The sequence below is a fragment of the Periplaneta americana genome, chromosome 9, assembly GCF_040183065.1.
Source record: "Periplaneta americana isolate PAMFEO1 chromosome 9, P.americana_PAMFEO1_priV1, whole genome shotgun sequence".
Classification (NCBI taxonomy): Eukaryota; Metazoa; Arthropoda; class Insecta; order Blattodea; family Blattidae; genus Periplaneta; species Periplaneta americana.
The window spans coordinates 67,293,294-67,307,420 of NC_091125.1; the positions used below are offsets into that span (position 1 = coordinate 67,293,294).

The window sequence follows — 14,127 nt, forward strand, 5'->3', positions numbered from 1 at the left end:
GGACAATTGACTAAACAACAACAGTAATAGTTTGTAATATTTTGTATAACTGAATGTTGCATAATGCTGAACCATTTCAAATTCTGTGAAACTCTTTATAGGCCCTAGTCTAGATACCCGTAGTCTGCCGAGTAGGCCTATAGGCTATTATACTAGTACATATTATACATATACGGAGTGATACTTATAGACCCGAATCCAGAAGTTTTTGTAGTAGGCCTACTGTAGTAGATCGCAAAGGAATGAACTCTAATGAGAATTTTGGGAAACTTATCTTCTGTTAAAACAGAATATGTTATAATTGATATAAATACTTAATGTACCAATTTTTTAGTTGTTATTTTAACGAGAAATTCCCTCGTCTACATTTTTATCAAATCGAACTCAGAGCGAACACGATGATAAAATGCAACAATGGAAAGAATAAATACATCTTCGGTCTTGTGCTATGTTCAGAATTAAACGAAAAATAACGTACGATAAAGAAATATCCTTTCATGGCATTACAGTTCCCTTCAGGTCAGGTTAACTCACAACGGTGTGACTGTTCACGGAGTGTACAGAAGTCACAACACATTCTAAATTACGTAGTGCGGTGCATGTGAACTGTGTTGTTGAGTTTCTGCTTCTCCGAATAAAATTATGTAAGTACGCAGGCGCGAAAATATCTGACGTCAGCCTCCTCTCCCTCCACCAATGGCCTTTCTATACTTTACGTCATGCGCCGAAGCGCGTAGCCGCGGATGTTCGCAGATGGAGTGTGGCATTGGGAAGAGTTAGAGGTGTTGCGTGTGGCTATTAGAAGAGCAGTTTAATACATTTGTGAGTGTTAGTTAATTGTGTGAACTTACTGTAAAATACTTGTTGAACCATTCATTTATTACTTGCGTGAAGGAATTAGCGTAAGGCGTAAGTACTTCCAGATACATTATTGTACTTTACCTATTACCAGCAATTTTTGCTAATGAATTTTCATCGTATAATTATATGCTATCATGACTGTGCTCAATAATACCACTACCACTGGAATTCTTCGCTATCATTGTTCTCTCGACCATTTTATAAAGGGTTTTGTTTGTATATAGTAATTAAATATCATTTCCAACAAAACAATTTCCGAACTCGAATACCGTAGAGTAGTTGATTTTTTTTCTTCCAATTTTTAGGCATCTAATTTGGCTAGATACATTTATTCGTGTCTATAGTACCCACAAAATGTCTGCTCATTTATTTATATATTCCTAATATAACTACAAATGCCAATTAAGTTAACAGATATTTTTGATATCCGCCTTCCTTCTGTAACGCAATTGTAAAGAATTACGGAATTAACTTCTATATTTGTGATATGACCATTCTCAAATTGCAATTAATTAAATCATTCTCACTTAGTTATACCAGAATATATAACTGAATAGCATTAATATCATTTACGTAGCGTCATGGCAGGAAGTGATGAGGACGGGAATTCCGTTGCTCCATTTACTGTAGTACTGTCGTACTATAACAAATGTCTCGTAACAGCGTATTACATGCTTAAAAAAATCGGAGTCCAGAGTAATTAAGTCATTTTTTTTCCATCGTTCAGTGTTCACTAATCTTAAAAATCATGCTCACAAACGCCAAATTCGTAAGTTTTATGAATATAGAATAGTTCAGAGACGACATGTCCGAACTCGTATACACACACAACGTACACCTGTTAGCATGTGCACATATTGAGTTCTGTAGCTCTGTTTGTTATTTAATAGCAGACTCAAGAAATGGAATATTTTGAAATTTTGTATTAAGTCCACAATTATCTGAATGCGCGTGGCAGACAAGCGAATTGTAAAAATCAATTGAGCAGGTACAGATTTTTATTGTGTAACTAACTGTACTTCCACGCCTATGCTCTCGTAATATCCGCGTAGTAAACACAACACCAGACCTACCGAGGTCAGAAGCACGTGGATAATGGCCGACGTAATTAAGTTGCATAATTAATTTAAAAAAACTCTGTTCTCAACAGTAACCGAACCCTGAACTTTGTAGTCTGCGAGCAAGCACGCTAACTTAGTCAATTCTGTATTTTTTTTTTTTTATTATTTTAAGCTCTCTTTTATTTCTTTTATATTCATTTGAGTTCGTGGTACAATGCCACGTTTTCGTTATGATAAATTGATGTATTTGGCTTGGAAAGGATTTTTGCCCTTGTCATTAAATTATTTATTGTTTTTCTCGAAAAATCGAAATGCTTGTCGAGAGGTTATCGTACTGTATTGTGTTTGTTTACATAATAATTAATAACTCTTCGGCATCAAAATTATCTTATTTTCGCGCTTTTTGCATTAGTTGTAAAATACCTTCCTGTAATAATATTCAATACTGGTTGGGTTGAAAACCGTTGTTAAATCGTTGTGACGTGAATCGTACTCTGAAAGGAGCTTCAAGAGTCTGACCTTTTTTGTGTCTGGAACTGTAAGTGATTAAAGATTATTGCAGCATCGTGTAGAAAATTCAGGAGATTTTAAAACTTATTTAAAACCAAAAATAAAATTATTGTACATAAAATGATATGGAGTTCAATATTTAAAAGGGTAGGTACAGCCTATAACATTGCATAACTTTGTGCAGACACCCATCTGTTACAGTATGTTTTCGTATCCTCCTATATAATTATATATAGAGACGTGATGAACATTTGCAATTACATAATACCGGTAATGGAATTATGATGTAAAAAATATGTACACGAAGTACTGACGGAGGAAAAAACCAACTCTCTTCTGAAGTTACCTATATAGCCTATTAAAGGCTGAGACAATTCTGATTGGTAACAGCGAAACATCACTGCTTACTTTGATTATACAGTATCATATTTTAATCTTCAGATCAATTCTCAGATGGAAACTTTCACTTGAGGCATAGGCTATATCGATTCATTATGTGCCCTACATGCGATGATTGTCCAAGTGCGACATGTTCCTGGGTGGTAATTTGTGAATCCGATGCTGACAGGTGTGGACCATCATGCCTTAACCCTGCAAGAGACAAGTCCTATCCTCAAGTACCTGATAAGCCCTGGGACCAGGAGTCCCAAGCCCTCAGAGTCTGAAACCTGTACTACCCCCAAGTCTTCAAACTAGCCTATTTTACGAGTAACTACTGTATTGTAGATAATAGATGAAATGAGAAGAGCTAGAGATTGTTGGTGGAATGAAAGAGGGAAAACAGTAGTACCACAGTCTAATATATACAGTCACGAAGCTCAATACGTAGGGAATATGCATCCATAGATAGTTGCTAACCACTAGGATCGCCACTATCGCCTCATCACAGACAATGCGAAATAGTACTGGCACAGTCAATTGTTCTAGTACTCTCAACAGCTCAAGCTTCGTGATTGTGGTAGTACCCCAAGAAGAACCCTCTGCAACGTCTGCTTTGTCTATCACAAATTCCATCACGACCTAGCCGCTTGGATGGAAGACCAGCGCGATACCGCGTGAGTCATATACAGAGTGAGATGGATCTTACCTTGTTTCTTATTAGGCTACAGGACAAAAAAGAAAACGCATTAATGTGTTCTGCTTTTATTAAAAAACATAGTAATTGAAAAAGACACTTGTCAATTAATTTGATAATTAAGTATGATAAGATTAAAAAAGTCATCATTTTTGGTTCAACCAATTACAATTAATTAGCTGTATGTCTCAAATCTTAGTAACTGTAGACTCAATTAAAATCTCTAAATCACATAGGCTACTTGAGACAGGGAGACAAAAAGTATGGTCTGTAATATTTTGCCTTATGGCAATGTGATTAGTTGCATAAAAATTCTTACTTCAATCATATTATTAATCTTCAGAACACTAATTCACAGACGGCTCGTTATTTGTTTTTTATTATAAGGACAAAAAACACGATGTTTTATTGTTGTTCATCTGTTTTGTAATAAAAACAGAGTTGGCTCTAATTTAAAAGTTAACTCTGAATTAATTTGATAATAATTAGATATGGTAGCCTATGTTTAAAGTAGGCCCAAGCAATACTTTTTGATCCAAGCAATCAATTTGTTGGCTAATATTTAGACCAAACTAGAGTCCCTATAGATGTGATATGTGACGAATCAATTCTGATTGGTTTGACCAAAAATCGGAACTTGCTTCAACTGTACTATAGTTCGTCTTCGCCATCATACCCCGATGAATGACCGGTCGCGTGCCCGGTGGGAGGCTGCGCTTCTGCCGCTAAGACGACATGTCCATTCTCATTCATATCAATACTACGACGTCTATAAATAAAACAGTTTCTCTGTATCTTGGCCTCTGAAAGTATTCGTTTAGCTGAAATGGAGAATTGATCGTTTTGTCATGGTAAACAGATATTCATTAAGGGGACGTATTTACATATACAACACGTACATAAAGAATAGAAAATCATGTGCTTCAACAAGGCGAAAATTCATACGTAAATTTCCCGACAGGCCAGTACCCTCTATAAAAACAATATTAAGGTTATTTAATAGATTCAATGAAACAGGCGTTATAAATGACAGAAAAAGATAACAAAAGCGCCGTGTTCTTACGTAGGAAAAACTGGATGAAATTGGTGCGGCATTAGAGTGCCCACGCAAGTCTCTGAGACGTTTAGCACAGCAGACAGGAATTTATAAAGCATCTGTGAAACTAAAACCATACAGAATTCCATCATGTCATGAATTACAGCCCCAAGATAACAATCACAGTCTTAATTTTTGTAATTAGGTGTTAGAAAAAGTAAATAATGAAGAACTTGATCCACCGATCGATTTTCTTTTTATGGTGAGGCTTAGTTACATCTGCATGGCCACGCGCCATCACAGAATGACAGATATTGACCATCAGAGAACCAGATATTGTGTATGAAGCTTAATTGTACAGTACGATTATTTAGTCCTGACAGTCGCCGGAGATGTGCGCATGGGACAGACGAGTCGATTTAGTTACGCCAAGTGGTGTTTGGGTTATTCACTCGCTTGCCTTTACCGACCGCTCGCCCTATCTCTACTCCGGAACCCTCCCCACTCCTCCTATTACTTCCCCTCTTTCGCGTCGCTGAGCTGTCAGGACTAAATAATCGGTCTGTAAGTTTTAACGAGTTAAATTGCGGCGCGCTTGCCATCTCAGCGGCAGAAGCGCGGCCTCCCACCGGGCATGCGGCCGGTCAATCATCGCGGGCATGATAGCTAAGACGAAGTGTATAAATATTAATCATATTTGGTCCAAATTTACAGGTGACTTTAAATAACTCTGCTTTTATTTAACAACAGAATAACAATAACAACGTTTTTTTTTTCCTATAAAAATTAGTAGTATAACCTTAGTTCCAAAGAATTTGACGTAAATACTTGAACTTTTATTAGACTTATAGGCAATTAAATATACGTATAAAGAGTTCATAAAGTACCTTTTATGTTATCTCTTATTTCTAACATTTAGTTTAATTATACTTCCCCTTTACAATTGAAAATGTCACTTTAATTTGAATTATGCCTAGTTATAATACTTCAGAAAGATGTATAATAGGTAGTCTATCTATATTGATAACATTATAGTTCGTCATTCTTGGATACACTCTTTTAACACTAACACGTACTAACTACTTCACTGTGTTAATATTATAAATTTTTGTGGTATGTTACCTGATTGACTAGTTTCGATGTGGTTTGCGTCATCCTCTGAATCCAAAATATCTAATTTATAATATTAACACAGTAAAGTAGTTATTACTTATTCAATAATGTTCATCAAACATTATAGTTGCTTAACAACTGCTGGACGCATTATTATCGTATTTAATGTTTTAGTTTCAAAACCATTGATTCTATTTTAAATCTGAAACCATATTTAGAATGCTTGAACTTTTTTTTTTACATATTTTATAGGAATGTGTAGTTTCAACTTTAATAGGAAGAACAATTTTGTTGCATACATCTCAAGTCTGATTAGTGAACTGTGTTACTGGTTACGATGTATGCCATCTATCCGAGAGATGTAGAACGTTTTTGTTCTACCCGTGGTGTGCGAAGTGTCCTGTGAGTCGTTCGTTGACGATTCAAAAGAATAATTTGAATCGCAGACAGGGAAGAATTGTGAATGAATCGCTAGAATCGATACGTAATGTATGATTGAATCGTTAGAATCAACTTCTGAAAAAGAATCGTGTTGCCCAACTCTATTCTGTATGTAGGGACTCTAGACCAAATCAAGATCCGTCGATTAGTCTGAAACCTTGGACCAAACGACCAAACGTAATTCACCTGCCATCTGTACTCAGAAAAACGAACTATATCAACTACTAGGCTAGGCAGTGATGGGCTGCAACCAAGAGCTCTTTCGTAGAAGTCGGGAGTGGGGGAAAGGCAGAGCGGATGACAATAAAGTTCTTGAATGAGCAACGTAACATTCATCAACAAACGTGAAGGAGTTTGATTCGGGACGAGAGTTTCTTCACATCGAGTTTTACAACTATTTCTCCCTACTACTAAGGTGAGCGTTGCAATAAAATAGCATACGATTTTTTTTTTTTTTTTTTTTAGTTTCTTTCAAATTATATAATGCATGTTAATAAATTTTCTTTCCTTTATGATGTAATAAACTGTAATTAATTATTTCATAACTTAATACACTTTCATGCAATAAAGTACATTTTACTAATTTCTCAGGGAACGTCGTCGTTTGCAAATCATGGTTCAACCACAGTCTAATATATACAGTCATGAAACTTGAGTTGTTGAGGGTACTAGGAACAATAGACTGTGCCGGTACTATTTCGCATTGTCTGTGATGAGGCGATAGTAGCGATCCTAGTGGTTAGCAACTATCTAGGGATGCATATTCCCTACGTATTGAGCTTCATGACTATATACTAGACTGTGGTTCAACGATATAATTCAAGCTTGTAATTTTCCCAGAAGAATTAGAACAAAAAGTTCTGTTTTCAACCAAGTGTTGCAGTATCCCCAACATTTCGAAGCTATTTGCAGATTATATCCCAGACCTGAAGGGCTGTCAACTCTGTTCGTTAAACCTGGTTCGCTTAAACAATTGTAGGAAAGGCTGAAACCCCAGAAATTTTCTTTTGAACGTAGTTGTCGTGAAAACCTAAAAAGTCATACAAATTTCACATTTACTTTCTCATTTACTAAATTTCACAATGCAAGCCTATTATTTTTTTTTGTATATTATTAATATACGTATTATTGTATTATTTTCAAGTCTTATTGTCTATTGTTTTCTCTAATTAAGCGTATTTCCTATGATCTTTTCTGTACTCTGCATGAGAGCTACTGTACTATCGCACATCTTAATACGTCCTCAAATAATCAGAACATTGATTATATGTCCCGTGTTTATTTCGAATCTAGTTTAATACTACATATTTAACATCGCGGTCATTACTATTACTGAATAATGATGGTAGAATAATATTGTATCTTGTTCGAAATAAATTAACTATCTCTGTCAGTACTAGGAATCAGTCAGTAATAACAGTAGGTTAATACTGTCAATCCTCTTATACTGTGAATTTGCTAATCATAATGAATTATGTAAATAATTTTTACAATGTGGTGTTACATGTATTCGAAGTGCTGTCCTCCGACGTTTAATTTCTGTCTTCTTCGTCGTCTTCTTCCTCCTCCTCTTTCTCGTTGTTCAGTTGTCAACCCATTAAAAAGTTAAACTCTCAAACTGCCTTGAAATTTCACATTTAGACCTATTTACGGTCTTCTTTCGATACAAATAATACATGTTTGTGTTACTTTGGCATAATGACTATTATATGATTCAGAATAGTGCAACATCCATGACTGATATTATCTGCAATTCCCTTGTATTATTATTATTATTATTATTATTATTATTATTATTATTATCATCATCATCATCATCATCATCATCATGTGCAAGCGTCGTGCTGACCTCACGCCATGAGTGTCTTGTTTCCATGTTCCAGGTTGAAAAATCCCAGAAAATGGGAAGGGTCTAAGCGTTAAACCTAGATAGGAGAAAAACCTGAATTATTATTATTATTATTATTATTATTATTATTATTATTATTATTATTATTATTATTATTATTGGTGGTGGTATTTACTATTATTGCTACCCCTTCATCACCACATAAATCTAAGTAATTCACTGTGTGACTGCTACTTATGTTAGGGAAATAGAGTGACAAACCTTTTAAGATATACGGACACGCACTTGCTAAATTCCACAAATTTAGTTCACACTTTTGCAGTTTAGTAGACTATAGAAACCATAGACAAATAAACACGACAGTTCCTGAAGTGATTCTCTGCTTTTCCCATAAATAGTGTTGCCTCAGTATACCTATATGTAGACGACTCGAACTTGTAAATACCGAGGATAGGGAAAATCTGCCACGTCAATAATCACCCAGTCACAATTTAATCGTATCTGAATGATTTCTAACAATTTAATAATGTTCTTAAAATTAGGAGTAAATCGGACATGTTTATTCTAGTCAAACATAATGTGCGATTTGAAAGAAACACTATGATGCGTGTTCGTACACAACAGAAAATGTTAGACGAGAGAAGGTATGCCTCCCGTAGGTGTAATGAACTTTGTGTTGTGGGTATCTATAATTAAAGTACATACACAGTATGATTGCCAAACAAACTGATAGTGGATATGCAGTCCTAAATGAGATTAACTTGTTAGCTTTTTGTCAGCAATTCCAATATCTGCAGACTCTTCCAATTATTGCTGCTAGTGACGAAACATTTTGTTATTATAAATGTCTATCCTTCAGATGTCTATGAATTTGAATCAGTATACCTAGGATTCTAATCCTTTTGAGTCTTCTTTTATTTTGTCTGTTTTCTTTCACTATTTATATTTTCTTATCCCTTCTTGGTGCAAGGTCACAGTTTACGATGAGGGGGAAGAGAAATAACATTAGGGTGTACTAATCTGCGAGAAAAAGTGTTTAAACGTCTCACCTTACATCAAGTAATTAGTGACAAGAGCATTGAAATGAAAGCAATCAGATAGATTCTGTTTTGCTTTTTAGTGCTTCGATGCCCACGACCAAGTTAAGGGGTTAGGTACAGCTTACAGCAGTAAAATTTTTGGAAATATTCAACATTTTTTTTCCTCCATTACTATATCTTGTACAATAATGAAAATTAGTATGTGTAAAACACTGTCCTTCTGCTATATGAAAAAAAGTATTTTTACGATTTAAAAATATTATATATATATATATATATATATATATATATATATATATATATATATATATATAATAATGGTGGCAGTTTACTGTGCAGTGATGAAGCGTTTTCCTCACAACTCCTAAACTTGTTGACTTTTTCATGATCTTTCTCTTTTATTTTATTGCTGAAACTTATGTTTACAATATCATGCTCTTTCAACTATATTCCTTGATAAATAATATATTTTTTTTTATTTTGTGTTAGAAGAAAATACTGATATTTGACCATTTTTTAAAATGACTTTATTTTTTTTATCAGACAATCTATCAAAGATAGAGAAGTGATCTTTCATCATATTGTAGATATAAGATGCATAAATTCACACAAAAAATGTCATCACAGGATGTTGGATAGTTTTTTAGTCAAGTTGGAAACGCTTCATCACTGCACAGTGAACTGAATTTTGAAAAAAAAAAAAAAAAAAAAGTAAATAATTTTTTTAAATCGTAAAAATATTTTTTTTTTCATATAACAGAAAGACAGTGTTTTACACATGCTAATTTTCATTATTATACAAGATACAGTAATGGAGGAAAAAAAGTCGATTATTTACAAAATTTTACTGCTGTAAGCTGTACCTAACCCCTTAAGCCACTTGAAATTCAACTGTCAGGCACCGGCTGAAATATAATGCAACATCTATAGTACAAGAGGCTTGTCGTTAATAAGATTATACTCGATTATACTGTTCCCGGGAAGTCACCTAACATAATTCCTTCTGAGAGGGGAATGGGAGGTTAGGAAAATAGAGATACTTTTAATGGAATGTTAGTTTATGTGCCATAATTATTTCCTCCATAGTAACATACAGTATCATCCAAATAACTTCGTTTCATCTGTCAGAAAATGTTGGACAATCTCAAAACTCTTCACCGTTTTTCCCGCTTTTCATCAGCATTCAATGCTTTGGAGACTACGTAATAATAACAACCGACCGTGACATCTCTGTGGTAATACACTTGACTCACATTCGGGAGGCCACGAGTTCAAACCCTGTGACCGGTCAATCTGACAGGTTTCGCATGATTTTCCTAAACCACAAAAACAAATCGTCGTCGTTCCTGCAATACCTCCTATGTATAAAATATAAAATCATTCAGTAGGAAGAAAAAACACATTTATTCATCCTATAGCAGCCGTACATAGGAGACTGTGAATTCATACATTTTCGAAACAAAGAAATATAATTACATAAGGAGATTTTATTTGCTGTATCACTATTTTTAGTTATTTAATAGAGCAAAAATTTGAAAATCTATAAATATGTCACATATGAGTTATTGCAGGAACAATGACGAAATGGTGGATACCACGATTCATCACTGTCTTAATCACTATTATCATAATCTTAAAAACTGCGATCAGCTAAAATGAATACAAGCCGTATAAGTAACATATGACAATAAAAACAGAATCACCACAATGATTCATGGCCTACTGATATACCCAAAGATCCTACCCACGCAAAATGACATAGGTGTTAGTTAAAACGTGTATAAATAAACGTAATAATTTAATTTATTTAATTAGGTAGCTAGCTAGTGAGTACAAATTAAAATTATAGAGCAAAAATACAATAATAATAATAATAATAATAATAATAATAATAATAAAATAATAAAGCATAAGACACTAATAAAAATGTTGGTCATAAAATTCATTGTCATCTTGGATGAGCTGAGAACTTAGCAGCCTCTCATAATGAAGTTAATACAAGATTTAAAGTGCGTGTATTTTCAAATAACTCACCTTTTTATAAGCATTTTAATTTGTTTTAATTAATTCATCTGTGATACCCATTTATTCCTCAGTATTTCATTCACAGAGTAATGATAAATGTATTTATGCAAGTATATGACGGAAATAATGCAATTTTATGTAGTGCTTTTGTTTCACCTCAGTGTAGTTTACCAGTTAGTCGCTCGCAATCTATACTTCGTTCCATAATGTCTGACAAGAGAAGTAAACATTGCAGGCAGAGGAGGAGAGAAGTATAATTGCTATTCAACCAATGGCATAGATTTCATTCCACGCTCGTCTTGAAGTTCGGCGATCTGAAGCGTTCTATCTCCGCCCAACTTCAAGACAAGCGTGGAATGAGATCTCTGCAATTAGCATTATTATACTTCTCTCCTCCTCTGTCGACAATGTTTACTTCTCCTGTCAGGCATTATGGAACGAAGTATAGATTCATTTCCTGGTTGCGAGGGTATGAGTGAAATTGAAAACTGCGCCTTCATGTGATACCTCGTTATCAGGAACATGGGTACCTATGAGTGGACGGTATTGAGAAATAGACATAGACCTACTGTATTTGGTTGTTATGGAAACATGACGTACGTAGTAAAGTTATCGCATAATCTCAGATTAAGGATAAATGTTTCTACTGATGAAGGTCATACAGTTATGTAATCCATGTTTCATATTTGGAACTCAGATTTTTAACTATTGGTGGAACGAAAAAAAATAATAATTAAAATCAACGCTATTTAGTAATCTGATCAGAATTATGTCGAAAACCCGTGCATAAATCCCTGAAGGGTAACCAAGTAATGAAGTAGTGGTTTTAAGCGTTCGTATATGTGTGTCTTTGTATATGTGTGTGTCTGCGCGCGCGACAAAGGGGAAGCGAGATTTAAATATGTATAGACTATGCAGTGTTTTACAGAGACATAAGTGCAAATATGTTTCTGAGTAATACAAGAAAATGAAAGAAACCGAAATAAGGTCTTACGCGTTTTTGCTTATCATAATGTTGAAATCCGCTGAAATATGTTTAAGTATCTATGAGATTGATGTTGGAAGAGGGGATGGGAGGGGAAGGAGTACTATTGTTTTAACATGCTCTCTCACTTTGCAGAAAAATTAGTTAACACAACATGAGTATGAGGTAAGAATTATATAAATCTCTTCATTATCTAGATTAATAAAATACCGACGTGTAAATTACAAATTTCTTATTAAACCAAAATTTTTATTAGGCCTACCAAACGCATCAAAATTCAACAATAATATATAACTGTCAATGGACAGTCATGGGCAATGGAAACAGTAATTTATTAAAAACAAGCCGTAATGGCGAAATGCTTATCTCAAAGTTTTACGTCATTTTTTTAACTTATCAAACATCAGACCTGCCAATCTACTAGATATGAAATGCAAAAGATTGGAATTTTATAGGGAATAACCTTTTTAATAATAATAATAATAATAATAATAATAATAATAATAATAATAATAATAATGATAATGATAATAATAATAATAATAATACTGGATAAAACATTATCAATAAACGAAAGTTATACGAGCTGCTCTAAACCAGAGGGATTGTCGTGTCGTGAGAGCGGAAGTTGTGGGCTAATTGCGGATGAATCACACATTATGCAGGAACGTTGGCAGATCTGTACTACTGATCATAAACAGACAGCAGCGACCTGTTTGCTACATGGACTCTTTTCTACTGAACTTAACAAACATTTTGAATTGAAGGACAACAAGTAAATAGAGGAAGTCGTGTTGTGAAATTAAACTAAATCTTAGTGAAAACAAATGAAGAATACGCGGGAAAAAAATGAATGTCACAATGGGTATATGTACAGTACGTGAACGACCACAAATATCATAAAAAATGCAGGCTCTAAATTTCTAAAATTTTATAAGAAAATGAACTCACAATTGAAAAAAAATTACAAGGTACCACAACAAGCCTTATTAGAACTTAAATATCTGATAAAAGTGCAAAAAAGGTTACTAATAACATTTTTCAAACCAGTTTTATCAGAGTATGAAAAAAAAATTCTGCAGTTACATCATTTGGTAACCGTAACATTGTTATGGTCTCTCGGACATCTTTAATATTTTTCCTGCATGTAATAAACACTTATTTCTGAAAAGTAGACTACTCTCAGACATGTAGAGTTGTTTATTTTAGTACAACTAATTCTTTATTTGTTCTATATAAATATATTAAAATTTACATAATGTTTTGTGACCTAATTTTTCTATTTTCAAAGAAATGGGCATTATTGTAGTCTACCTTTTGTATAAATGCATGTTAAATCAGTGTACAAAATTTCAGAATTCTATCTCTAACGGTTGTGGAGTTATGAAATATGTGTAAAAATTGTCAAATTTTGGAAAATTTAATTTGAAGTAAAAAGTGAATTCTTAAAAATATTATTAGTAACCTTTTTTTGTACCTTTATCAGATATTTAAGTTCTAATAAGTCTTGTGGTACCTTGTAATTTTTGTCAAATTGTGAGTTCATTTCCTTATAAAATTTTAGAAATTTAGAGCCTGCATTTTCTGAGAATATTTGTGGTCGTTCACGTACGTATACCCTTAACCCAGATATGCCTACTGTCCTATTACAAGGACAGTGGTCAATGTTTCAAATTACCCTCTCTACAGTTAACGCATTTGCTTTTTCACGGGTGTCACTATTACTGGTCTCGATTAGAGGCTTGCTAGGTGTGGTAAGACTGGTAATGAGAGTTCTGGTCACCGTTGAGTTTGAGATGTGGACGTGAGAGTTGTTCGTTTATTTCAGCTATGGCATCCGAGACGCAAATCAGATATGAAAGTTAAATATTGTTTCAGTACGGAATTATTTTGCAAATTGTTGTAGATGTTATGAATGTTATGATTTATTTAACGACGCTCGCAACTGCAGAGGTTATATCAGCGTCGCCGGATGTGCCGGAATTTTGTCCCGCAGGAGTTCTTTTACATGCCAGTAAATCTACTGACATGAGCCTGTCGCATTTAAGCACACTTAAATGCTATCGACCTGGCCCGGGATCGAACCCGCAACCTTGGGCATAGAAGACCAGCGCTATACCAACTCGCCAAC

At 34.1% G+C, this 14,127-nt stretch overlaps 1 protein-coding gene across 6 annotated transcripts in view; it reads left to right on the forward strand.

Moving 5' to 3' along the window:
* The first annotated feature begins 736 nt into the window (after window positions 1-736).
* LOC138706038 (myb-like protein P) overlaps window positions 737-14,127 on the forward strand; it is a 68,072-nt gene continuing 54,681 nt past the window's right edge. For 3 of the 6 annotated variants that reach the window (XM_069834936.1, XM_069834942.1, XM_069834941.1), the window contains exon 1: window positions 737-909. The gene's annotated coding sequence lies outside the window, so the exon portion shown is untranslated. Of the gene's footprint in view, window positions 910-5,238; window positions 5,258-6,210; window positions 6,513-14,127 lie in introns of those variants that run through there. The other 3 variants (XM_069834938.1, XM_069834939.1, XM_069834937.1) reach the window with 3 other exon arrangements.